The following is a 27,777-nucleotide window of genomic DNA, read 5'->3' as shown; positions in this document are numbered from 1 at the left end:
CCCGGCCGTAAAAACTCAAAATGTGTCGCATTCCTATGGTTTCAGCAAAGCCGGCCCAGTATCGTGACGTCACGGGGAGAGAGACGGAGAGAGGGAGAGCGAGATTAGCACGGGTAAGCTCGGATCTATTCACAACTTTATGTCCTGCCTGCTTTTAAATAAAAGGCGTTAATGCCCCTTTTTTCTTCCACTCCTACGCTTTTCTTCCTGTCACACACACGGAATCTGCTGTCACAGGTGTTGTTACCTGAGGTGTCACGTGATGCAGAAGCCCTGTCACTTAAGGAAGCCTGAACTCAAACATCGAGTTATTTTTTTCAACTTTAAGTTTTGGGTTTTTTTTTTTTTACCCATAAACACTTCAAAGTTTAATCTGTAACAAATATCTTCTTTTGTCCACCTTTATTGTTCACCATTTAAAATACCAACTGTTTCAAATAGTAAACTATGTGGTATTTATTAGTGAAACCATAGATTAAATGTTGGTAATTGGTTTCCCTTTATTACTGGATTCCTTTAACCGCAGTCATACCGGTTAGAGCTGAAACTGGGCAAGTGCTGTCATAATCAGAGTGACATCATGTGACAGCACAGGTAACGATATGCCTGTGGTGGGAGATTCCTGAAGCGTGACAGAAAGGATGACAGGATTTCTATTCAGGATACTTTGTGTGCCATATCTTTATGCTAAGGACCTGTAAAATCACAAATCATTGGTCAGTGAGCATTACCTACTTTTGCCAACCTTTCTGAGTATAATGGATTAGAACTACTGTTTGGCTCCATAAAATCAAATCATAAAACCCCCTAACAGCTAATGGGATGAGGAAGAGCTGGAATCAAGTTACAGTAACATAATTTGAAGACCTTATCATGAAATTCTACAATTTCACTTACTTTTCTCCAGGCCCTCTCCTTTCTTATCCTCTCTATTTAAAAGTGAGGCTGAACTACACAGCTCCATCAGCCCACAGAAGTGGTTCAACAAGAATCAAAGTGAAGAAAATTATTCAAAGCTGAACTTTACTTGTGAAAAAGAGGAAACATCAAATCCTGTCTGAGATTTTAACAAGTTCATTTCATTAAAAGACAAAAAAAAGTAACCAAGAAACCAAAATTATCAATCCTTTTGGTGTGATTTAGAGTCCAGCCCTCAAAGTTAAAACTGTTCAAGTGTTCCTTTAATTGTTTTTTAGCATTATATTTTAACTCAAGCAAACACAGATTCGCACATGTTCACACATCATCACATGAAGCTGTGTAAGTTCACCTCAATGCAAAGCTTCTGTGTGCAGATGTGCTGTGTGAAAACTTTGTGTGTGAAAGCATTGTGTTTGGTGTCAACACAACATACAGTCACAACTTTAATCTGTTTATTTACTTAACTAATCAATAAACTATTAGTTGTGTTTAATGTAAATCTATAGTTTGAATGATGTTTGAGCCCTAAAATGGATTATCATTTACTCTGAAATACCAAGTAAAGTTAAAACAAAAGATGAATGATGAGCTATTTCCTGGCTGAAACTTTAAGGTCTTTCTGTTGTTGTTTGTTGTCACATGACAATATGAGTCACTCTGACATGGCAGGACCTGCCAGTACGGTTCAAATTAGTGCTGTCCAGCCTGCTATGAAATACCACGTCTGCCTGCTAATGTCAACAGACCCATCAACACATGGAGAACTCGCTGAGGGCGAGTATGTCAAGTCTACATTACAAGACACATTATCTTAGATTCAACAAAAATCTTGCCAATGTATTGTGTTAACATTGCTGCTTAAAAACACGTTTAAAAGCTGCTCATAGAAAAAATGTGATATGGTTGCTTAGTTTCAAAAGACAGAAATAAACAGATTTCAGGCCGAGAACATAAATGGGCGAATCTGAAAATGATTACAGACACATTGTTCCACTTTTTAGTACGTGCACGGCCTCTCAAACGAAATTGAATTTGGTCTACAGGTTTTTATGGTTGCCTTGTTGCCATACTTAGTAATGACTAACAATATAAGCATAAGTTATTTTAGTCCAAATGAAAGTAATTAGTAACTGAATGAATATGTTTCTTTAATATGTTTTTTAATAAGCCATTTATTTCAAAGATTATTGGGCCAACAAATGGCCATAAGCATAAACAACTTATTCTGCCTACAGAGGACAGTGACGGAGTATATTCTGCATGGAAACATTTTTATTATAGCTAAATCACCATAAACAAAGACTAAATAAAACAAAAGAAAACAATTAACTAAAAAAAGATAAAGACAAGTTTGTCATGAACGCTGAGAGTCAAACCTCAGTTTTATAGTTGTTTATCATGTTATTTTTATGTATATGTTTTTGGAGTTTCTAGTCACAACTACTCTACAAGTTTATGCCCTTGACAGGTACACAGTTTACTTTTTTAAACAGTTTTTTCATCCATGACTTCACAATGTAACTCTAATTTAGATAGTTTGGAAGTAGATTATTTTGTGCATTCTGTAGTATCATTTCAGAGCTAAGAACAATTAAATCATGAAATTATAAGGTGTGAAGTTTAATGAATACTTGATTGCCAAAAAGTTGATGCTGTTCATCTGACGTAACGTTTTCAGTGGGAGAAACATTTCGTCACTCATCCAAAGTGACCTCTTCAGTCTTAGCTAACTGCAGGTTTCCCCAACCTTATAAACAGTACATTTGCACAGTAACTGAAACTAGCTCACTGAATGAACCATGGGCTGTGAGGTCAGTTCCTTGATCATTAACATGCAAATTGTCATGACCATTGATCAACAACCACTGATTACAGGGAAACCTGCAGTCAGTTGAGACTGAAGAAGTCACTTGAATGAGTGACGAAACATTTCTCCCACTGAAAACGCTACGTCCAGATCAACAGAATCAACCTTTTGGGATTTACTTACCTGGATGATTGAGTAGGCATCCAGACAATAGTCCGTTGGCTGGTTCATAATAATATGACCCATTTATCCATCAGAAGACAAGATCAGTTTATATCAGGAGTTTCTCAGAGTGCTGTGAAGCCAATGTTTTATCAGCTTTCCAACAGACTACAAAGTGTCAGCCTCCATAAGGATAAGGCACATTCCTCAGAGAGTAAAAATACAGCAGGAACTAGTCCACTCAACGTATCAGATCCAGGAACATACAAACCTGCCAATCCCGACGGCAACTTTAAACAAAGTATGCAGTGTTGCAGCCAATGAGGGCTGACTTCCAGAGGCAGGTTGTGGAATGTGGAAAGGTCAATGATAAAGAGAGATAGAGATAGAGAGAGAGAGAGAGAGAGAGAGAGAGAGCTACACGGAGCACACCAGCTAGCTCCCAGCACACACGCACTGTGAACACGAGCTAGTTTGGCTGTGAACTGACCTGAAGGACTTTTGCTCATTGAGCACATACTGACAAATACAGAAATACTGAGGTTTATGGAAGCTTAGTTTAGGAAAATTTAACCTTGTTCCAACATCATGAAAATTTTAATTACGACCACCAGATAAAAAAAAGAAAAGAAAAAATGAATCCAGGATCCTTCTGGATTCAGAAGGATAGTGTGATCGGGATTAGTCTGTGGTATTTTCTTTATAACATTAAGATGATCTCTTCACACGGGTATTCTTTACATCCCATCTCATCAGCATTTGTGAAGATACGGCACAAAATGTCCAATTTAGCCTCATCTCATCGTGGTAAAGAAGACTGAAAAAATTCCAGAATCCCGATCAACTATGAAACATAATCCAGTTCAGCCAAGACCCACCAAGCAAAAAACATTAATCCAAACTTTTTGAGTAATCCTAATAAACAACCGACCACGCTAATACGGTAATATTATGTTGAAGCACAGTACGTATCACTCCGCGAGGCGCCTGCCTACGATAGCTGTAATGCTCCGACAATCCATCAAGCGGTGTGGGTTCGTAGCTTAGCAAAGTCGTACTGAAACATTTGACAGATTTTCGAGCGCCGTGTACCACATAAAATCGTTTCGAGGTCAGTAAACACAACCAGAATTCATACATAAGGCACATGGGATTATAAGGGGCACTGTCGATTTTCAGAAAAATCAAAGGATTGATTTTAAGTGTGCCGTATTTTCCAAAAAACACGGTAATAACGACGGCCCGCTAGCATGCTCTACCAAAAATAGTGCTCTGTTGTGTGTCTGACGGATGAAAGCCAAACCAGTTCCACACCACTGAAGTTGCAACATTTTTACAAACCAATTCTGGTTCATCCGTTTCATTCAACGATCCACTTTCGCTCTTCTCATTCTGCGTCGCCGCCATGTGCGTATGTAAACAAAGGCACTGCGCATGCGCGTTTTACCCATATTCTATCGCGATATTTCATTTTCTTATCGTTGCCCAACATTACACCGGTATTACCGTGAACGGTATGATATAGCCCAGCCCTACTAATCATCACTAATCAATATTATATTATTTTTTCAATAGTTATATTGATATTTACTTATGCATTATTAGTATTATTTTATTACTCATCATTATCATCAGAAATAACAGAAAAATTAAATGAATGATGTAAATTAAGGTAAAGACTTATTGCCTTTACTGGACCAATCATACTCATGTTTGTAGTCGTCCCCCAACAGGCCAATCCTGGTTATGTACCAGGTGCCTAAACCTTTGTTGCAGAGGGCATTACACTAACTCTTCTCCCCCAGCAGAACATGACAAAGAGCCCGCAGTGCTGAACCACTCTGCAAACTCCTGAGAGCCCAAACTATGGAGCACCTGCAGTACAGACAGCACTGATGTTTGTTGACTTATGCTGCGGAACTAGCTGAGAGATAAGAGATCTCGACACACAAAACCACTGCTTACTAACAACTAGTCTGACAACCTGGAGTGGCTTCTTAAGTTTTTTTAAGAACGTTGTGTTTTTCTTTGAGGCTCAGCAAGCAAGATAGCTCCGCTTCAACTACTCTCATCATAACTTGTTAGTGTCCCATCAACAAAAGTGTTGTTTCAGTGTTAGAGCTGTGTTAAACATTGAGGTATAGCGTAAAGCATGTGACTCACAACAGCACCATCATTACATAATGACGACATGTTGTGGAAAACAGAGGCAATGAGGTGATGGTGTGCTGAAGAAGCCAAACTTCATGCCAGTCTGCTCTCTCTTTAGCGAGGCCGGCTTTCATCTGATCCAAGAATTACGGTCTACCGGAGAGAGCCGCCCGCCAAACTCAGCAGAGGTAAGAAACTGCAATCAGAAGCTGGCAAATATCCTTCTTACGCTAGCTGTGAAAATACAGGCAGCTACCAATGTGTAGTCCACAATCAAGCGAAGGCTCACAATAATACGTTTGGACAGCTTGGACATTTCCATGCCAAAAAAGCATTCCAGTTACATTCAGTGGTTTCCCCAGAAATCCCACTGAAGAGATTATGAAAAACTCAAACTTTCTATTTAAAAAAGATTAAATTTTTAATTTCTAATGTAGTTTTACTCATTTTGATGGGATTTAACAGGCTTATCCTTATTTCCATCACATATGGCAAAGGTAACATGTTATACCCCCAAATATCTGAAGCTATACAAATGAAAAAACAAAGACAACCAAAACAAAAAACAAAAAAACAAAAACAAATCCGCTTTCCTTTGTGTTCGCCCTCGCACTTCTGCCATACACCAGCACAACTGAGGTAAAAAACACAGCCAAAATCCACAAATATCTGTATTGTTTTTAAAACCTCTATATGAGCAAGCTTGCCTCATCAGCTTAAAGTAGGACAACTGTGCGAGCAAACATAAGTGTATGCTGGGATATATTCAATTTAACCAAGAAAATGTCAGAAAATGATGCCAGATGGTGCTCAAACTGACTTGCTTTGCTTGGCCATTGTTAAAAAACTCAATATAAGAAGCTCTAAAGTCCTGTTTTGTCATGTTTTGTCTTCAGCTGCATCGACTGTGGCTAAGAATGCAGATTTCAGGCTTCACTCAGTGTAAAAGATAAAAAATGATGATATCCATCCCAAAACAAACGCACTGTAAAGAATTTCAATTTTTCCAGACACAGAACACCAAAAACTGTCAAAAATGAGCCCTTTATTTTTTTTAATACAGAATTTTTTTGCATTATTATGATGACGATGATTATTATTATTCATGTTAATCGTGTGTTCTTGCCTCTGTTCCTGAGCACCTACAGAGCTCTGTTGATCTTGGCTCCTTCAGTCATTCCACAGAGGATTTCCCCCCCTCTAATGCAATAAGCCTGGACCTCTTTCCCTGTTACAGCGAGAATCACAATATCTGATGTAAGTGTATTATTTCTGCTTTTCCCCTATCCCTCATCTTCCCTTCCTTTTTTTCCACCCCCTGAACATGATTTTCCACCTAACTCATGTCATATGTACTGATAATGTCCACATCTTCCACTTTTAAAGGTGATAATTTGCATTTGGTGGTTGGAGTCGGATGTGGAGCACACCACAAACAGCTGATCGAGTCCTACACGGAGCAGATTTTTGATAAAAAATTAACTTGTTATGTTTAGGGAGTAAAAACTTGTCTGTAAGGCTTAGGCCTTAAAACTACTCAAGTAGGTTTAAAAAAAGTTTTTGTTCAAATTCAATCATTACTACTTTCCCAAAGCTTTTTTGGCAGCTTGATGTCACGATTTCAAGCTTGGTTTCAGAAATTTTACATGTGGTTGTTAAACATTGATCTATAAAATATACTTGCAAAAAACAGAGCTTATAAAAGCAAATTAATGAATTAAAATGGTCTTGTTTTAAAGTCTTGGGTTTTCTTTCGCAGTATGGGCAGATCTGGTAATTTGGCTGTTAGCCTGCAGCTAAATCTGGTTTACTGTTACCTCTGCAGCTCACCTCGACACAAACACACACACACACCCCTTTGCTCCCCCTTTTTCCTCACTCAACTCTGATACCTCTCTCACACACAGTTTTATCTGTGCGATCTGGCCCCAAGAGAAAAGTCAGAATTTAATGTTTCCACTACAGCATCAACTCAACAAGCAACGACACAAACAGGACAGAAGGAAAATGGAGGTAATTGCAACTTCACATGTGGATACAAACAAAGAACTTCTAAATAGTCAAGACCTCCCACTCTCATAGACTTCTGGTTTCACAGGGGGCACTTACTCCACTTACTGTATTCCACAATGGCCTTATGAAGATCAGCCTATAATGGAACATTTCATCGGGTAAAGATTTTAACCCAATTAAACATTTAGGCAGCCATTTCTTCTGCTAATTTGAGCTTAAGCCATATTATTATTAAGTTATAAGATAAGAGGAGTGTATCCTATTTTTATCTCTGTTGACTGAAGGTCAAAACTGTTGTTTTTTACTAACACATTATTCTTATATATTACAAACTAAAATGTGTTTTGTTTTGTTTTTTGTCTAAAAGCAGGTACATGTAGTTATTTTAGCCATTAAGCCTTTTTCAATCATATTTATTCATATTCCTCCATTCTCTTTATAATGGGATAAACAGGAAGTAGAAGGACTGAAGGGCTCCACTTTATATTGGCTGTCATAAAAGTCAATAAACAAATTAAATTCAGTAATTATTAAATAATAAACAGCAATCATAAATTTCCAGGGCCCAAAGTGACGTGTTCAATTTACTAGTTTGATCAACAGTTAAAGAGATTTTCTTTGGGGGGGGGGGGTTGTTTAGGCTTTAATTGCTGTTGGTGGTGGTGACTAATCAACTTCACGGCTATTTATCAGTAAAGAAAGTTAATTTCCTACTTTTAAAAATTTTAATTGATTACAACTATTCAAAGGCTCAGAAGTTCATTTTTTCACCTCAAGTCATCACACAGGATCAGAACTAAATGAAAAAGGAAAAACGTGCATCACAGACTCTAGTCAAATGTAATGTCAGACAGCCGTCATGTCTTCAAACTTTCATACCTGGAAACATAGTGGCTGCAACTTTGTGATCTCAAACTTTTTTGAAATAGACATCCTGTTGCCCTTTACTCAGACCACACCAGAAAATTGTTTCTTTTTTTTCCTTTCAACACCATCAGTTTCTTTCTCGATAACAAATCACCACACACACCTCATGCTCCTGCCTGTTATTGCCCTTTTGCCTCCAGCCATCACCTTGTACATCGCTGTGAAAGCTGTTTGGACTTCACAGAAGAAGCCTGAACAGCAGCTGCGTTCGGGCCCTTCTGGTCAGTTCGCATCAAAGCAATGACAACATCCCTCCTGCCAGCAGCTCTGTCTCCTGCTGGACACATCTGTCAACAGTCATCTGTGATTTCTGATCATTTCCACCTTCATGGCTCGCCTCCTCTGCTGTGATTCACCTAAAAACTGGCCGAAAATCAAGAAAAACTCTTAAATCTGCTTGGAGTGAATCCTTCAAACTCAGTAGATTTTAGGTACTGCAGCTTTATAAATATGATCAAAGAAAATACAGAAACTGCAGAGGAATTTGAAAAAAGTAGCATATAGCAAGTGATCAGATATATTTTTGAATGCCTCTTCTTTACTGCTAAATACAGTTAGAAGCAAAAAATCTTTAGCCCCATTGTGTATTAGGTTTATTGGCATAAATTCAGTGTCCAGCAGGCTTATCACCAAAGCCCACACTGCACACTGAAATAGCTGCCAAATGGGCCTTTATTATGGAAGAAGTTTGTCTAGCTTTGTCTAGTAAATTCTGCATAAAACAGCACCTCAAAGTTCGTAACTATAAGTACACTTCTTTCTAACTGCCTTAGTCAAGTCCCGCCACAGCTTTTCCATATTAATGGTTCAGACAGCCACTATCTAGGACTTCCTCTGAAACCTAAAGCCAATATTCTGAGGTATGCTTGGGTCACTGTACTACTACTGAAAGGTCCATCAATGCTTGCGCATCAGCGTCCTCACTGACAGCAATACATTTTGGCGACCGTGGCTCAGGAGATTGGGAAGCTCATCTGTAACCGGAAGGTTGCCAGTTCGATCCCCCTGCTCTCTCTGTCCTGGTCGTTGTGTCCTTGGGCAAGACACTTTACCCTACCGCCTACTGGTGTTGGCCAGAGGGGCCGATGGCGCGATATGGCAGCCTCGCTTCTGTCAGTCTACCCCAGGGCAGCTGTGGCTACAACTGTAGCTTGCCTCCACCAGTGTGTGAATGTGAGAGTGAATGAATAGTGGAACTGTAAAGCGTTTTGGGTGCTTAGAAAAGCGCTATATAAATGCAATCCATTATCATTATTATTATTTTCTTCCAGGATTTCTGATACTTTATTTACTACATGTTGCCAGTTGTACTTTGTAGACTTTTGCATTACATGAGGAATCAAAGAAGTCTCTGACATCACTGAGCCACCATCATGCATTACTATAGGTCAGTTCATTCTTCCTTCTCCAGACACATTTCTGACCCATAGGCCAAAAGTTCTAGTTTTGTTTTGTCCCCCCCCCCCCCCCCAAAAGATCTGTGCCATCATTTCAATCATCATCAGTAATGAGTCACAGCACTTCGATAAATCATATGACCTTGGGAATAAATTCAGGAACAGGTTTCATTTCAGCCAGTGAAACTGCTAGTCAGTGACTGAAACTGGCAGGGCTCTCTTAGGTTTGGCCCTGTTACATAGTGCCAGCAGGCAAATGACAGGAAATGAAGGAAAGATGGATGCAGCAAAGGTTCCCAACAGACTTCTACCCGCAGACATTGTGGTTTATTGTTGTCTGAGCCAAAGGAAATTATTATGAAGTAGTAAAATTAAAGTTAAAAAGTGTTGTTAAATGTCTTTATCCTGCCAGGTAGCATAATAAGTTTCCTGCCAGCAAGCAGAATAAACACCAAGCAGCATCTTTTGGGACCAGTTTTGATTATTTATACTGGGATGAGGGCTTTTTGAGCAACCTCCAGGGTACCACAAAACCCCCTCTTTTACCCTACAGGGAGAGCCAACTGGAGCCTCCTTTCAGGAGGAGAATAAAGTATAATACTGATATCCTACTTTAAGGAAAAACAAACAAAAACCAAACAGCAGCATACACTTAATGCTCCTTTCCCAACAGACTCTCTATATGCCCCTTGTCTGCCACACAAAGTCGTTTATTTTTCCACTTGTTGATTGTCTGCTGCTTCTATGACCTGCGTGGATTTGGTTTATCTGGTCCAAATATGTCAGTGAGGATGACTGTTTAACCTGCCAGCCTGTTTTTCCTGTTTGATTACCTTGGTTGGCTCCTCGTTTTTCCACCACAGAGCAGACAATTCCAATGTTTCTACAACTACCAGCAGACAGAAGAAGATGCTTTTTATTAAAGCTGTTCTGGAAACCCGAAAAAGTAAACAGAACTTAAACATTTTCTGCTAGAAAAGCTAATTACTTTCTTTCACCTGTCCTTTTGGCTTAGGTTTGTATAATTTTAAATTATCAGGTACCTAACAAGGTATTTTAAAACCATGTTATCTTAACACTGTTAGATTCATATTCAGCACATATGCTGTGTTTTTTGTTCACAATGAACAATCACTCAAAGAAAACACACACATTTCCAATTTTTTTCCAGTAAACTTGCCATTTGTTTCTTTCAGATTCAGTTGAGGTTGTTGTAATTTAGCAGAACAAATGCCATCCATAAGTTGCATTTTCCCAAAGAGATATTAGTCAGTTAGCTACTATCTAACAAAAATATAACTTTTCAATATGGCTGTACTGATTGTGAAATTCTGAGCTGATACTGTCAAAAGAATTTGGCCTAAATCCTATCCTCATGTATCCATAGTTTATTTAAATGTACTTTTCTTGTTATCTGTTCCCACTTCTGTGCTATAAACACTAACATCTTTTTAAAAGACTTTCACCTTTTCATCACACTGCCTTTGAACTCTCCAGCAGATAAACTTAACTGTTTATCTTACTTACTAGTAGATGGATATCAGCTGTCTTGCAGCTGCATCCCATCTCGCAACTTAACACGTGAATATTGCTGATGAATATTTTGCCATACATGATGTAGATGTTCCCGCTGCTGTTTGGGAATGGTGCATATGTGAGAGAGACGAGTGACCCCTTCATACAGCTTCTCTGGAATCCCAGGAATGTATGGTGTGCCCAGCACCAACCGCACGACCTTACAAACACAAACCCCCCCCCCCTTCCTCTCACTGCACACTCACGAAGCACAACACAAATGCAATCCATAACATGACATCCGCCAGCCAAGAGGAAAAGAAGTGGGAGGGGAAAAAAGAAACTAAAAAGGAGAATTCATTCATGCACGAGAGAGAGAGGGAGCAGCTTAATATCCTCTTTTCCTGCTTTAGCCTGCCCACACAAACAATTCAGTCCTCCTTCACAGGTGAAAACGGAAGTTCACCGTGATCGTGATTATCAGGAACCAGCTGAACTTATCAGAAAGCAGACTGGCAGACTCAGCGTTACCAGAACTCGTTTGTCTCCTGGGTGTGCAAATGAGCCATCCTGTGAGCGTATGAGATCTTAGCAAAGGAAGACAGTCTGAACCTAAAGTTAGCTTCACATTTTTATTGTTTAACAACTTTCACAAGTGGCCCTCAGATTTTTGATTTCACAGTTCAGACACGATTCACTCTAGTCTACGCTTTGAGTGATTCATGAGCTAACACACAAACACAAGGAGAGCAGACTGAAGGAGGCTGCTCCGGTATCCTCACACCCGGACTGGCCGGACCGACCGGAGCGCAGCTAACGCTAGCCTCCGTTAGCGGCTCAGCGGGGAGCGGAGACGCGCCACAAGCTAACCCACAGCACGGTCCGGTAACCGAAGTCAGAGCCACGCGGGGATACTCACCAGGGATGTCCCAGGAAAACTTTTTCTGCCGACCCCGCGACGTACTTGGAAACTTTCCAAAAATCAGAAGGGCGGGAGCGGACTAACTTCAGGGCAAACTGTGTGATATTAGCCGAAGTCTTACTTTCCCGACGCCATGTTGAACAGAGGAAACTGGAACATCCGGGAAACTGAAACCAATCTCCATGGAAACCGAGTTAGCAACGGGCTACCGGGAGACGACTCTTCTTCGGCTTTTTTTTCTTCTTCTTTGTGGTTGGTAAACATTACCGCCCACCGGTAGACTAATACTGTACCTTCCTCCCAGCTGTTTCTTACATTTGTAGTGCACGTATTATTTATTAATGCAATTCACACTACTCTCTTTTACCATCTCAGTCTCACTTTTTACTTTACTTTAACTTAACCTAATTTTTTTATTCTTTCTTTTCTTTGTTTTTTAATCACAGTGGAAAATGTTTACATATAACAATCTCACAGGCCGTCACTATGCGCCTGTGGCACTTTAACTTTGTTCTTTATTTATTGTAGACTGCACTATTTTTATTCTTTATCCCGCTGTTGTAACACAATAAATTTCCCTTGTGGGATTATTATGTTCACATATGGCTTCTTCTTTGCATGACAAAGATTTGTCTGCACTCTCCATATAATCTTACATCCAGCTGCTTTAAAATCACCAGCTAACCTAACATGCATGTCTTTGGACTGTTTGAGGAAGCTGGAGTAACTGAAGAGATCCCACAAGGGCACAGGGAGAACATCTAAACTCCACACAGAAAGGTCTCAGCCAACCCGGGAATTTGAACCTTTCAATAAACCCCATTGCTAACTACTTCAGAATGCTTTCCATAACAGAACTATTTAGGTTTATATCTTGAGAGTTAATGTAAGTTTAAAACAAGAGAAACAAACCAAAAAATAAATTTTTTAGAAGAAATGTATTGATCTCATGGCAGTAGAGTGTTTTTTAATGTTACAGTGACTAAACACAGTGGTACAAAAAAGTCTGTTTTACAAATGTAGCCAATCGTCATATTTGCGGGACTGATGGATTCTCATACAGGGGCACCTCCAGAATTTTTTCATAGGGGGCCACTAAAAATACTGGGATGCCACACCAAAAACAGAATTTCCAGTTTTACCATGCTGTCATCAAATATATTTTTTTGGGGGGGGGGGGCTAGTTTTGTTTTGTTTTTTTAATCTACCATGTCGAAGCAATGCAGGCACACATACGTACATGCATTAATATGTAGAATATGCAGTAAATTCCTATAAAACAGAGACATTTCAATCAATAAGAGGGACAAACAACTTCACTATGAGCTCATATGGTAGGTTTTATCTTAACTTTAGTAAATAAAACTGCGGCAAGTAGGGTTGGTTAATGATTCACCAGGAGAGATGGGAACAGAAGTTGCTGATACAGGGCCAGGCTCCTATTGTGTGATGCAGAGGTGGTGATGGATAGGTGGGACTACAGCCTTGAGAACAGCTATTTGGATGCAATTCGACTTTCTGTGCCAGATAAAGTTGGAGCTCATGGATCATAGCGACGTCACTCCTCGGTATAAGTTCAGGGACAAGTCATCGCCTTGCTGCTGTTGCTCCTGTAGGAGATGAGGAAAGCAAGGAAGGTGGGCGAAGAGATAGGAATGAGGTAGCTGCACAGTGAGGAGTGCAGATATCTGACAGTCCGCAGGTGGTGGTGATCATCCAGAAGAAGCTCGGGGCAACAGAGGGAAAGTTCAGGGTTAGTTCGGAGGAGCTAAAGTAAATGCTAAACTTTCACAAAGAAAAACTGTTTTTCTCTGTGGAGGTTTAGCACCGCACTGCAGTGAGAACAGCCCAGACAAGCTTTGTCTGAACCAGAATATCCTCACCTTATCCCAGAATAACACATCTGCATACTCTGGGGATCTGTGAATTCACCATTTTCATCACAGCTGGTTCAGAGCTGCTCACGAGTTTGTTAAAGGGGACTGCAACAGTATGCTTACCATCCAGAAAAAAACACCCCAGTGATGCCAAGCAGCACCGCAGTGCAGTGAGAACGACCCAGAGAAGGTGTCTCTGTTTGGATGAAGAGGAATTAAAACTGTATAAACAACCATATTCATTAATCTGCCACTGAAAGCCCTGATTTTGCTATGTTGCCATCTGAAGACAGAGACTTTTAAAAAACAAATTAAGCTTTGGTTATCCTCGCATCTGTGATACAAAAAAAAGCTCTTTGTATTAATCAGTGTTTGGCAACAACAGGGGAGGAGATACTGAGGACAAATCTCATGTCTGGTAATGTGCAGTACAACACACTGACAAACATGTAAAATATATTTAATTTTGGTCAACATACACTCATCATAATATGTTCTGTGAAAAAAGTAACATTAAAGTTCCCATTGCTTGTATTTTTAGTCTTTGTGGGTCAGCAGCTCTGTGTTCATTGTTTCCTGGCTAATGAATCAATACACTGCACTGTAATTATTATTAATATTATTTTTCCCACAAAAATACTGTAAAAAATATCAGAAATGTACAATAATAATCAATTTTTTGTGGTATTTAAAAAAATAAAATCATCTTAATTAAAATACAGATGTTTTAAAGTTACATGAAAAAAATGTCTGTTTTTACAGATTTCTTTTTTCGAATAAAGATGTTTAAATCTGTATAAACAACAATATTACCTAATAATAAGTTCAAATACTCACCAAGTAATTAATCCAATTAGAACAGGAGAAAAGTACTGTTGAATTTTACTTCGTACGTTCTGCAATTTTGTATTTTTAGTCCATTCATAATGTGAAAAAATGATTTACTACACAAATAAACCAGTTTGTTAAACTAGTAACTGGGTTTACATTTTTTTTTTTAAATAATTAAAAAATTACAGATCTTTTCTAGCACATACTGACTGATCATATTTGATTCCACATAAAATCTTAAGTCTATTTAGTTGATATGATAAGAGTGAAATATTCCATGAACCATGTAAACTCCTGTTTACTGTGCTTTCAGCCTGAGCAACTGTTTTATTTTGTAAATCTAGATACTGCTCCATATTTGTGGGACAGCAGCAAGTTATTAGTTTCCTTGTATGTGATGATCTCATCAGTATTTCCTGTGCTGCTACAGATGAAACTACACAACAGGGTAAATTACATTATGATAGCTTGACCTCAACCAGCAACATCAGTGAAGCAGAACTCAATAAAAATGATTAAATAATGTATAATAATCCTGTGATAGACTGGCCAGCTGTCCAGAGTGTACTCCGCCTCTCACCCTGTGACAGGCTCCACCGTCACTCTGATCTGGATGAGAATTAATGAATGAATGAATGAATGGATGGATGGATGGAAGAACATATTTTTCTGCAGTATCACTTTCAACTTTAGCTATTTCTTTCAACTAAAGAAAAATGTAAATCCATAATGTAAGTAAATTTTTACTTAACATTGAGAATTAATTGCAACTTTTAAAAACATTTGTAATCTTGTTTAAAAACAAGCAAACGGCTCCATTACGTCATTAACCACATTTCCCTCATCACTGTAAAAGCCAGGATATTACCTCAGTGTCTTTGCAGTTTGATCTGCACAACACTGACCTCTAGTGATCAAATGCACACACTGCTCTGTCAAGCTTTGCTCTGTGGCGTCCTCGTCACGGTGAGAGGTTTTCAAAAAGGCCTGATGAGTGAGGAGACAGTTTTCTTTTTGTTCCTCACACACTGATGGAGTAATGTCATTGTTAGTTTCAGAAATGATAAAAATAATAATGAAATTTGTGAACTAAACTGTGAAGTTTTATTTTATTCTCAAAGATGTACGTTTCTGTGTATGTTTTATTATTGAACAGCAAATTTTCATATGACGCATTTACCAGATTTCTTCTGCCAATACTAAGTGCATACACCTCTTCTGTTCCAGGTTTCATTGTCTGGAGATGAAGCTATCACGTCCCCCCTTATTTTCTGTCATATATTTACTGTTACAGTAGTTGGTGCTCATATTAAATGTCCCTGAAACCTAAACACACGGAGCTGGAAATGAGCAGGAAAGGTCACCTTTGAGAGTTTCTCTCGGTGGAAACATCTTCCCATTTAGATAGTCTTGCTTACTGTATTAATATGTTGAGAAAAACCTACATTAATCTCTTAACCTGCTAACCTCTAATGACAATCAGCTGATTATAACTTTACTTGCAGCTTTAGGAGAAAGTTATATAACTAGAGGTTTCATTGAGCGAGAGTTTGATCATTTATTTCTGCAGTGGAAGCAAATTTGTTACATTTCAAATAGCAGCTTTTTTGTCCCATTGCAAATTTGGATCAATACTTTGCTTCTTTTCTGGTGGTTCTCCAGCTTATTTACAGGCTTTGTTTGTCCTGGGAGACGTGTGTGTTTGCTGAGCATGCTCCTCTTTTCCAGCTTTGCTTCTGCATGTATAGATAAATCTATATTTACTATTTTTTTATACAGAGAAATCACATTTGTCCTTTAAAATTCCTGCTTTTCCTCTCATTGTGGTTTCTGACTCTTAGGGAAAACATATAGTTAATCAGATCTCGGCTGTAAGTGTTTTATAAACTGAGAACAGATGGTTTTCTCATGTTTCACTGCATTAAAGAAGTGTGGAGTAAAGGCACCAACATCTGAGGGACTACAGGTTGGACTCTGTGACTAAAATGTGAAGCTGCTCAAACAGCTTTCCTAAATGAATCCACAGCTCAGCAGTTTGTCGAGCCGCCTCGCTGGTTTACATCCTCTTATGAGGTAATGAAAGCCCTGAATGGATGGTACAAAGCAGGACTTCATCATCCTTCCAGTGTTCACTGGGCATCTAATTACTTTAACAGGGGGTCAAACGTATTGGACAAAAATGAAATGTAAAACGTAGTCTGGCCTGCTTCATAGCACGTCACAAATTTCAGGTTTGGCTGCCTGTAGACTGTAATTGAAAAACCAAAAAATCAGACATTTATTGTTGTCATTTGTACTCTGAAAAATGCCTGTGAGCTAAAACAGAAATAAAGGCGGTATTCTGGTGGTTTGGGCACTATTGTCATGGTGTAAAAGTTCAAAAGATTTTTAAAGATAAGAAAAGTAACAATCAAAAGTAAAAATACAGCATGAAACAAACACTGAAAGCAAACAAGGAACAAAAAATGCAAATCCACATACATCCAAAGTAAATACTGCAAAAGATAAAACATTCAGAATGCTCCTGAAATATTTCTTTAAACTCCAAACCTTTTATTGAGTTCAAAAAGCATCTTGGGACCTTTTCAAATGTTTTTTGTTGTTGTTGCATCTCAGAAAGCCTGGAGATCTGTTCCTCAACAAAGTCTGGCTACTTGGAGGCAAAATATAAAGAAATGATGAATGAGCATAATACTGTACCTACAGCATATATATCAAAACAAAGAGCAGAAAAATTGATTTCTGACACTAATGGAATATTTTGAGGTGATATTTTTAAATATTTAAATAAATAGAAAATATGCCCCAATGAAGCACAATTAAAAAACACAACTGGAACTGAGAATTATGTATTTGTTAAATGTTTTATCTGCCTACACACACGTATGAGCTTCAGTGACATCCCATTATTAATCCATAGGGTTTCATATGATATCAGCAGACCCTTTACAGCTATAACAACTTTAACTCTTCTGTGAAGTCTTTCCACAAGGTTAAGAAGTGTTTATGGGAATTCTGACCATTCTTCCAGAAGTGTATTTGTGACACTGATGCTGGACGAGAAGGCCTGGCTGTCAGTATTCACCCTAATTCATCCAAAAGCCGTTCAGGTTGAGATCAGGACTCTGTGCAGGCCAGTCAAGTTCTTCCACACCAAACTCGCTCATCCATGTCTTTATGGACCTTGCTTTGTGCACTGGTGCACAGTCATGTTGGAACAGGGTCCATCCCCAAACTGTTCCCACAAAGCTGGGAGCATGAAGTTGTCCAAATGTCTCAACAAACAAACAACTCCAAACAACTCCACACCATAATCCGTCTCTACTGCTCAGCCACTGAAACCCATCACATTACTATGCACTGTTCTTGAGCTGATCTGAAGCCACATGAAGTTTGGAGTTCTGTAACGATTGACTCTGTAGAAAGTTGGCGACCTCTCCGGACCATGCGCTCCCAGCATCCACTGACCCGACTCTGTAATTTTCTGTGGCCTCCCACTTCATGGCTGAGCTGCTGTCATTCCCAGTTGCTTCTACTTTGTTATAATACCACTAACAGCTGATGGTGGAATATTTAGTAGCAAGGAAAGTTCAGGACTGAACTTGCTCCACAAATGGCATCCTCTCACAGTAACATGCTGGAATTCACTGAGCTCCTGAGAGCAACTCATTCAAATGTTTGTAGAAACAGTCTGCATGCCTCGGTGCTTGATTTTATACACTTGTGGCCCTGGAAGTGGTTTTCAACACCTGAAGTCAATGGTTTGGATTAATGAGTGAATACTTTTGATAATAAAGTGTTGTTAGAAGCTCCAGATTTAGAAATAACACGAGAAGAGTGTGATGTTTGCTGTATCCTGTGAAATACTCTTGTAGTGAAATAGCTGACCTGTGTGTTTATCAGTGTAATTCTGTTATCTCATGTTTCACTTCCTAAAACACGGCCTCTCCTGCACTTAGAAAGTTTAAGAACGATGACAGACACCAATCAGCCAATTGCTTTTAGTCTATTTTGGAGAATATTATGAAGTGCACAGTTCCTGTGGATTAAAACTGCCATAAATGAATGATGAATGTCTACTCTTACATTTTTTTTTCCCATGTGGCCTGCTGTTTCAGGAGCACGGAGAGGAAAGATGACAGGAGAAAGGGAGGAATCACTGAACCCAGAGGCTGATGCAGATGTGTGAACAGCTGGCTCAGGCTGCATGCAGCACGGCCTTTGCTGTTTGTTGCTGCTGCAGTTCGGACAGGACGGCGAGCTCTGCTGAGTCACGCGAGGCTCGTCTGCAGCTTGTGAGGAAGAACAAGCGCTGACAACCTCAGCTGTTAATTTAATTATTGATCGAGGGAGGCACGGCGACCCGCACACTGTCACACGCTCTGCGCTGAGCCGCTACAAATAATAGATAGAGGAAACTCCCTGGAGCCCACTCTGATGAGATTTTGTGTGTGCGTAAAAGGTGATGAGAGCAAGCTGGCTCAAGCACAGCTGCTTATTGGCCTCATGTGTTTCTCTTCTATTCTTAATCCAGGGGAAAACGCGGGTTAACAAGGGCTGTATAGATTTGGTATTGGTATTGTCACAGTATGAGCGTGATATGGTGGTATGAAGCACACGCTGACATCTTTTAGTTTTGAGAGCCCATCCTGTGTTTCAGCTGATTATAATTCAGTGTGAGGTCGTAAATATAAAAGGATGCTTTGCAGCATCAGAAAAATGTCAGACTTTAGCTTTTATTGACACACAGTTGCAGGAAAAAAGGAAAAAATATCCTCTGAATGTGTTCACCATGACAGCTGTGCAGGTTTCACGTTTAATTGATTTTTATTTCCTGCCTTGACTTTGTTGATATTTTTCGGTTTGTCCTGCAGTCCCCAGTTTGCCCACTGTGTCCCAGTCTGTCAGCGTTTCAGTGCCCCTCCTGTCTCTGTTGTTATGCTGTCAGTTATTTGTCTTGAGGTTATTTTTAGTTGGTTTTCTCGTGTGTTGTTATGTTTTTGTTTTTAATTCCTGTCTTTATGCTTCTTCCGTTCCCTGATTGCCTCCACCTGCCCTTTATCCCCGATCAAACCCCCGTGTCCACACACAGTTCTGTTTTAAATCCCTGTCTGAATTATATGTGTTTTCCATTGGATTCTACTTTGTGCTACCGTGTGATTTTGTTTATTTGGACTATTGATCAGCCAATAAAGGCTTTTGTTAGAAAGAGGTTTGCTGATGCTCATCACACTGGAAAAAGATTACAGAACTAACTCTAACGGTCTGCACCACACAGCTTATTATTTTGCCTGAAAGAAAAAAAGTCTAGCTCTGCGACTCCCATTAATTGCAGTTTTACTTTTATTTAGGGGGTTGAGGGTTTCAGAGGATGGCTCTGCTAGGTGCTCAGTAAAGTTTTAGTGTTTAAGCGCAGCCCATTGTGCAGTCACACTGCAGCAGCAGCCTGCAGTTCAGTCCCTTTTCTCAGGGACACGTGAGAGGAAGAGGGAAAGAAGCTGCGACCCTGATTGATCCTGCTCCCTCAGCATTAAAAACTTCACCAGCGTTTTCTCTACAGTAGAAACGCTTTGCAGTAAAATGTGAATCACAACTGTCATAACTAACATTTTACGGTAAAAGCTGCAGAAAGATATTAATGTTTTAGAACAGCAACCATCTCTCTACTTTAATGTGTGTGCATAATGGTGCATCATGGCTGGAAGTCACTGTGATCTCAAACTGCACAGCATAATAGCTCGGTAGTTCTTCTTGTCCTTCTGGCTGCTCGCTCTAGAGGTCACCACATCTCTCCCTATTCTTAGCATCTGTCACGCCAATCCTCTGCTTCCACAAATCTCCTCTGTGCTCTTCCTGTTTTCCTCCATACTCCACAACATTAAAGAGTGATTTTAACCTTTTTTATTTGAAAAGCTGTGATAAATAATATTATTTTGGCATCATTGGGCAGAGAAATCTGTCCACTCACTGTACATTAACTCCTGGACAGTTCATTTTCCATAGAAAATCCAACCTGTGAGAGTCAATTATGGCAGATCTTTTTTGGCTGTTACTACTCTACTAGCTGTTCTAGTGGGAGAGAATGCTGAGGGAAAATTTACAGCATTAATAAGAGCCACCTGCACTGAAAAGCATCCAACTGAAAGGTACGCAGTCATATCAAACTCTGCAAACTCTGGGGATAAAATAAAAATAATAAAAAAGCAAAACACGGAGGTGCAAAAAAATGCAGTTCCTCTAACGGCCACTCGAGGCAGGCTTTAAAGTGGTAAAAATTCTACATATAGCCTGGTTCAGAGAAGAGTTTTGGCCTCTCATAACATCTGTACAGTGGGTGAATTACTCTATAACTCCTCTATCTGGACACTGTTAAGGGTTAAAATTAGGGGTGTGGCCACTTTGACTAAGCTGTAGTCGCTCTGTCCTGTTGAGCCTCACATTCACTAAATCACTCAGTCACTGAACTGGACTTCTTCACCGCATTTGTGCTGCTGATGCCTAATGGAGCATTTTTAATGCAAATATACGACTGTGTGAATCAGCCCAGGCAAGAAGTTTGTGCTGCACTTTAAGTGAGTGAAAGTCGATAGTTTATTTTAGTCTGTTGCTTAGAAATAATCAGCAGGTATCTCTGTTTCTGCACATGGTTAGGAAAAAATAAAACTTTTAGGCTTCCAAACATGGAATCCTAAATCGGTGGATGACCTCACGGTGGTTTATGTCCAACTTTTATATACAGTCTATAAGTCTGACCGGTTAAAGCACAGGTCGATGTCGGCACGGCCTACTCCTACTGATCTCTACATGCTGTTTATGCAAAAAGTAAAAAACGATGCACATTAAACAGGACGTGTCACTTCATCCTGCTCCTGTTACTGTTCTGCGACGACCTTTTTAATCATCAGAGAAGCATCCACTGACAGTCTTCGGTTACCAAAGCACTCTACTTAGATAAACATGAGAAAGGTCAGTGAGGAGAGGGCCAAGCAGCTGTCACACTGAAGAGGCCAGATGTCCTCACACAAGTGTTATTTCCACGTAATCTGGAGTATCTAACGGCTCTGATTTATAGTGAAAGTGGAGGCTGTGTTGTTTCAGATGCAGGCCAGCACTCCCCTGACGTCAGCTTGGCCTTTTCAGTAAAATGTCCCTGCGTTATTTCAGCGCAGGACGACACCAAGCTGCCCGCCCCGTTGCCTGTTTTTGCTCGTCTGCTGACAGAATGACAACACACCCACACTGGAATAAATGCATAGTTTATCATATCATAACAATAAATTCTCAAGGCTACATTGTTAATAAAACAGTCTAGTAGATTTAGCCTAAATTCTGAAAAAGGAAGTGAGGTGAACAAAACGTGTCATTGAGAAGAAGAGGTACAAACGTGACACTGCAATTAACGGTCATTCTGTGCGGCAATGCAAGACAACAAAGATGGCTCTAAAAAGGTAAAACTGCTGCAACTACTGAGAGTGATCGCCTTGCATTTCATACAGCTACGAGCTACCGGAGATCACAATTTAGGCTACTTCTGCTACAGTACAGTATCGCTTTAAGTTCCTCTAGATACCTGAATAAAAACAGCATTCTGCTGTGAAAAAAGAGAAAAACCAGAAAGTCCTCTATAGGCATGAAAAAAAGAAGTCTCCATTAGTGCAGAGCAGGGTCCTCGAGGAGTTGCAGGGGTTCCTGAAGGGGTTTGTAGGCTGGGGTTTAGTCTTGGGGGGTTTAAGAGTTCTTTGGTGGGGTTTTCTAATGAGGTTTCTCAGGGATCAGCATCAGGGGTTGAGAGGTCTGCTGGGATGTTCTCCAGGATGTTTAAAGGATCAGGGCACATTCATGGTTTTTAAGCTTCCATAAGGTGGAGCATTGGTGTATAAAATGAATTTTCAAAGGGGACCTCTTATGCTTGTCCTTGTTTTTTGGCATATATCTCCAGTTCCCGTGCTGGATGCTCATATTTAACACGGACAAAGTTTCAAATAAGGAGGTCCGTGCATGTTCAGGCAGTTTTTTCCCCCTCAGCTCTGTGTGATGTCATAGAGAGCGAGAGAGAGATCTCAGGTACAGAAGTCCCATCCACCTGCTGTTTGCATTGGGCAGCCAATTAGAAGAGAATTGATGAGCTGAGGGGCTTCACCAAGTCCATGTGACAAAAATAAAGATTATTTTGAACTGCTGATCATGCAAAGCTACTCTAGCAGGTTCCCAGGGTACAAAATACAGAGCTGGAAGTGAGCAGGAGAGGTCCCCTTTTCACAGCAACATGAAAGAGTTAAAGCATGGATGGATTAATGGGCGACCAACTGGGCACAGACATTGGTTAGATTTACACTAAGAGGCTAGGACAAGTGTGAAAAAGACACCAAAATCTCAAACTGAATGGTCTGCAGTTGTATGGTGGGTAATTTAAAGAAGTAGCATCTGTGATTGTGCTGCACTGAGTTTGATCTGGGGTTTTTCTCACCTATAAAAGGAGCAACAAAAAGATAATCCCTGTTTCTGGTTAGATGCACGTCATAATGAGTGATCTAGATTCTTAGTTTTTCTGTTATTCGTTTTGCTCAGAATATGACGGAAGAAATGAAAGCATCCAACATACTGCATGCTCTCAGAACCCAGAGGGTTTTTCTAGTCGTCCACCTAAAACTCAAACACATTCAGTGAAGAGTCATATAAGAGAGAGAAATCACCAGGTCCTGGAAGATTAAAAGCTTCAGCAGACAGCGTTCGATAAAGAAATAATGTGACCTCTGCTGAGGCTGCGGCATTCAGATTCAGGACCTTCAGTAAAGCTTCTTCAATCTGTCATTTTTGTACCGAGTGCTTTACTGTATTGTGATATCTGCTCTCGGTGGTCAGGACTCAGCCTGAGAAGTGATCACTGAAATTTAGCTGCAGCACTCATTTACCTGCGACATCTCACGGGGAGTCCTGAAGGAGTGCGGGACCTTTTGCATGTCTGCACCCAGGAGTCCTGATTCACCTAATCCACCCATGATTTAAAGGACGTAAGCATGACTCTCAGAATAACCAACATTTACAGGCACACAGCCACAAATCAGAGGGAAGCAGCTATAAAAGATGCCTAGTGTGTTTTCCAATGCCTTTATCTCATTGGATAGATGAGTTCAGTGAAATGAAAAACAACAAACAAAAAACCATAAACCCCCTCAGGACTGGGTGTTGGGGTAAAGCTGGAAAGAAAAATCCCCTCCTCCTCCTCTCCACCTGCATCCTGCATGCGGAACACTGATGCATCCCGGCAGCACCTGCCCCCCTCTGTCCTCCCTCAGGTCCTCAATAAGCATCCCAAACTCTGGATGCAGTCATGTCTGTGTGCCGTCATCTCTCATCCATCCATCCACCTCCGCCGCCGCAGCCTCGTGTCAGGTGTGTGCAGTCACTTATTTAATGCGTGCGTGCGTGCGCGCGTGCGTGCTGTAAAAGTCATCAAGGCTTCGCCAGGCACACGTTCTGGTTCGGGTTCTGGTTCAGTGGCTCGGTGTTGTTGCCCGTTTTGCCCGGCGTCCAGAAGAACACATAGTAAATGACCAGGATGAACGCGGCCACGGACACGCAGAGGAAATAGGCGATCGCCATCGCCACTTTCACCCAGATCTTAGTTGACATGTTGGCGTGTTTGGCCCGCAGCTCTCCGGGATAGCTCGGCCTCCGGTTCATGTCCCCGTTCAGCTTCTCCACGGTCATGTTTCCCTGTCTGCTGGCCGCCTTCATCTCGGTATCAGCGCTGAAGTCTTACTCAAAGATTGCTCCCCTGCTGACTGTTGTGCGTTCATCGGAGTCTGCAGACGCTGCCGCCCCGCTGCGCTTCTCCGGGCCCGGATCAGGACGCAGACGCTTCGGGTTCTCTGGTGCGTCTCCGCGGGGTGCTGGAGCTCCCTGAGCCCTCTGAGCTCTCCGTGCGCACAGGGCAAACTGAACTCGGGAAGGTTTGCTCCGCTATCAGCTGGATGGGACCGCTAGTAAGCTGCTCTGAATTAAAGAAGTCGTTTCCGGCGTGTCTTTTCAAAGTAAAACGAATTATTAACGTACATAGATCGAGAATCAAGGTTATTAGAGTGAACTAAAACTAAAACCAAAACTAGATGTGAAAAAACATTTTTTCTAACGAAAATAAAAATAAAAACTAAGCCTTTTGTAATATCTCTTTTTGAGGAGGGTGAACTTCATTATATGTATATTAATAATTTTTCATGTGATGTGAACATAATTAGAAGAAAGTTAAGTGCTGAATTTAAAATGACTGAAATATATTTTTCTCCCAGGCAAAAACAGAGAAGAAAATAATGGACATTAAATATCCAAATAAAGTCTTGATGCATGCTCAGTCAAAAAGGTAAGTAAATCCCCAAAAGTTGATTCTGTTGATCTGAATCTGGACGTTTCCAGATCAACAGAATCAACTTTTGGGGATTCAAATAAAGTGAAAATGTTGAGTGAGAAAAAGTGGGAATCATTCCTCTTTAATTTGAATTTGGCAAATTTGGCACAAAATTCTATTTTAAAAAAATGACCAAGCATCCATAACCTCTCAATACATGCTGTAAATTAGACAAATACAGGGAGTGCAGAATTATTAGGCAAGTTGTATTTTTGAGGAATAATTTTATTATTGAACAACAACCATGTTCTCAATGAACCCAAAAAACTCATTAATATCAAAGCTGAATGTTTTTGGAAGTAGTTTTTAGTTTGTTTTTAGTTTTAGCTATTTTAGGGGGATATCCGTGTGTGCAGGTGACTATTACTGTGCATAATTATTAGGCAACTTAACAAAAAACAAATATATACCCATTTCAATTATTTATTTTTACCAGTGAAACCAATATAACATCTCCACATTCACAAATATACATTTCTGACATTCAAAAACAAAAACAAAACAAAAACAAATCAGCGATCAATATAGCCACCTTTCTTTGCAAGGACACTCAAAAGCCTGCCATCCATGGATTCTGTCAGTGTTTTGATCTGTTCACCATCAACATTGCGTGCAGCAGCAACCACAGCCTCCCAGACACTGTTCAGAGAGGTGTACTGTTTTCCCTCCTTGTAAATCTCACATTTGATGATGGACCACAGGTTCTCAATGGGGTTCAGATCAGGTGAACAAGGAGGCCATGTCATTAGTTTTTCTTCTTTTATACCCTTTCTTGCCAGCCACGCTGTGGAGTACTTGGACGCGTGTGATGGAGCATTGTCCGGCATGAAAATCATGTTTTTCTTGAAGGATGCAGACTTCTTCCTGTACCACTGCTTGAAGAAGGTGTCTTCCAGAAACTGGCAGTAGGACTGGGAGTTGAGCTTGACTCCATCCTCAACCCGAAAAGGCCCCACAAGCTCATCTTTGATGATACCAGCCCAAACCAGTACTCCACCTCCACCTTGCTGGCGTCTGAGTCGGACTGGAGCTCTCTGCCCTTTACCAATCCAGCCACGGGCCCATCCATCTGGCCCATCAAGACTCACTCTCATTTCATCAGTCCATAAAACCTTAGAAAAATCAGTCTTGAGATATTTCTTGGCCCAGTCTTGACGTTTCAGCTTGTGTGTCTTGTTCAGTGGTGGTCGTCTTTCAGCCTTTCTTACCTTGGCCATGTCTCTGAGTATTGCACACCTTGTGCTTTTGGGCACTCCAGTGATGTTGCAGCTCTGAAATATGGCCAAACTGGTGGCAAGTGGCATCTTGGCAGCTGCATGCTTGACTTTTCTCAGTTCATGGGCAGTTATTTTGCGCCTTGCTGTTTCCACACGCTTCTTGTCACCCTGTTGACTATTTTGAATGAAACGCTTGATTGTTCGATGATCACGCTTCAGAAGCTTTTCAATTTAAAGACTGCTGCATCCCTCTGCAAGATATCTCACTATTTTTGACTTTTCTGAGCCTGTCAAGTCCTTCTTTTGACCCATTTTGCCAAAGGAAAAGAAGTTGCCTAATAATTATGCACACCTGATATAGGGTGTTGATGTCATTAGACCACACCCCTTCTCATTACAGAGATGCACATCACCTAATATGCTTAATTGGTAGTAGGCTTTCGAGCCTATACAGCTTGGAGTAAGACAACATGCATGAAGAGGATGATGTGGACAAAATACTCATTTGCCTAATAATTCTGCACTCCCTGTAGAGCAAAGTGATAAATGTAACGGATTAAAGGAAGCGGCTCTAAAATGGAAACAAAGTCTTAAAAACTGTAAATAAATAAATAAATAACCTGAAGCTAACACACCAGTTAACACGGGACGTACTTCATCCTTCATTCATGTCACACTTGCGCACGGACTGTAGCTCCAGTCCAGCCAAACTCAGCAGGGACCCGTTTTGGACCTTCCACCCCCCGCGGGTGGATTATTTGTAAGCTGTGGTACCCTAACCTAACTCTGGTGTCTTATCACTGCGGCCTTCATTGTTGACCCATCACAATCTTTCGAGGTCGAGATGTTGAGATGCTCTTTTGTCATCAGTTACTCTCAAGGCCAAAAGAAAACAAATTCTCTTATTGTGAAGGAATTTTTGCAACGTTTCCGGTGGCCCTCCGAGCTTTTTCTGCCCGTCTTTACGCAACTGTGGACGAGGAGGAGCTCAAAGTACGCAACACCCGACGATTGGGTCATAGTTTGAGAGAAACGTCCCGCAGCAGAAGGCGCAGAGCCATCTCCATCCACAAATCATCACGCCTCAGATTTTCTCCTCCAGCCTAAACAAATCTGTACAGAGACTGTAAAAAACAAAACAAAAAAACGAGACATCTGAAACCTCAAAATAATATAAATAAATAAACCCTCTCTGCACAGATGAGTCACAGGCAGCTGAGGGGGGGAAGGGGGTTGTAGCCCCCGTTATGTAGTGTTAACTGAGGATGAGGAGGAACCGTTTGTCTTCCTGTCCTGCAGCGAGCAAGGTCACAAGGTTCAAACAAGAGCTCTGGTGCTCGTATGTGCAGAGGCAGAACGGCTTCTCAGTGCGGGACTGTGTCTGCGAGCAGGACCTGAATTCATGCGTCTTGGCGGCGGACAAACGGAGCAGAGACGGTGTCGGTGATCCAGATTCTGTTATGTAGGAAATATTACCAGCATTGTTAATCATTTCCTCACGTGCAGAATAGACTTCAGAGAGAGAAAACATTTATTGACTGAATGAATAAAACACAAACAGATAAAGCAACAGTTTGCTTTTCATTTCATTGAGGAACACATTTTTAAAAGCTGTACAAGCGTCTAGATGCT

The 27,777-nt window shown here is 40.5% G+C and overlaps 1 protein-coding gene and 1 long non-coding RNA gene across 3 annotated transcripts in view; one reads left to right on the top strand and one right to left on the bottom strand.

Annotated features, from left to right (window-relative positions):
• pak4 (p21 protein (Cdc42/Rac)-activated kinase 4) overlaps nt 1-12,658 on the bottom strand; it is a 45,928-nt gene extending 33,270 nt beyond the window's left edge. The window contains exon 1 of one of the 2 annotated variants that reach the window (XM_005461136.4): nt 11,813-12,658. The gene's annotated coding sequence lies outside the window, so the exon portion shown is untranslated. Of the gene's footprint in view, nt 1-2,911; nt 3,051-11,812 lie in introns of those variants that run through there. The other variant, XM_005461138.4, reaches the window with a different exon arrangement.
• LOC102076780 (uncharacterized) lies at nt 9-6,779 on the top strand. The gene is made up of 4 exons (XR_001223018.2): nt 9-113; nt 5,160-5,229; nt 6,190-6,298; nt 6,428-6,779. It is a non-coding gene; the product is annotated as an uncharacterized LOC102076780 (long non-coding RNA).
• Nucleotides 12,659-27,777: the final 15,119 nt, after the last annotated feature.

This window comes from Oreochromis niloticus, linkage group LG14, assembly GCF_001858045.2.
Source record: "Oreochromis niloticus isolate F11D_XX linkage group LG14, O_niloticus_UMD_NMBU, whole genome shotgun sequence".
Lineage (NCBI taxonomy): Eukaryota > Metazoa > Chordata > Actinopteri > Cichliformes > Cichlidae > Oreochromis > Oreochromis niloticus.
This window is presented reverse-complemented; position numbering and strand designations above follow the sequence as displayed.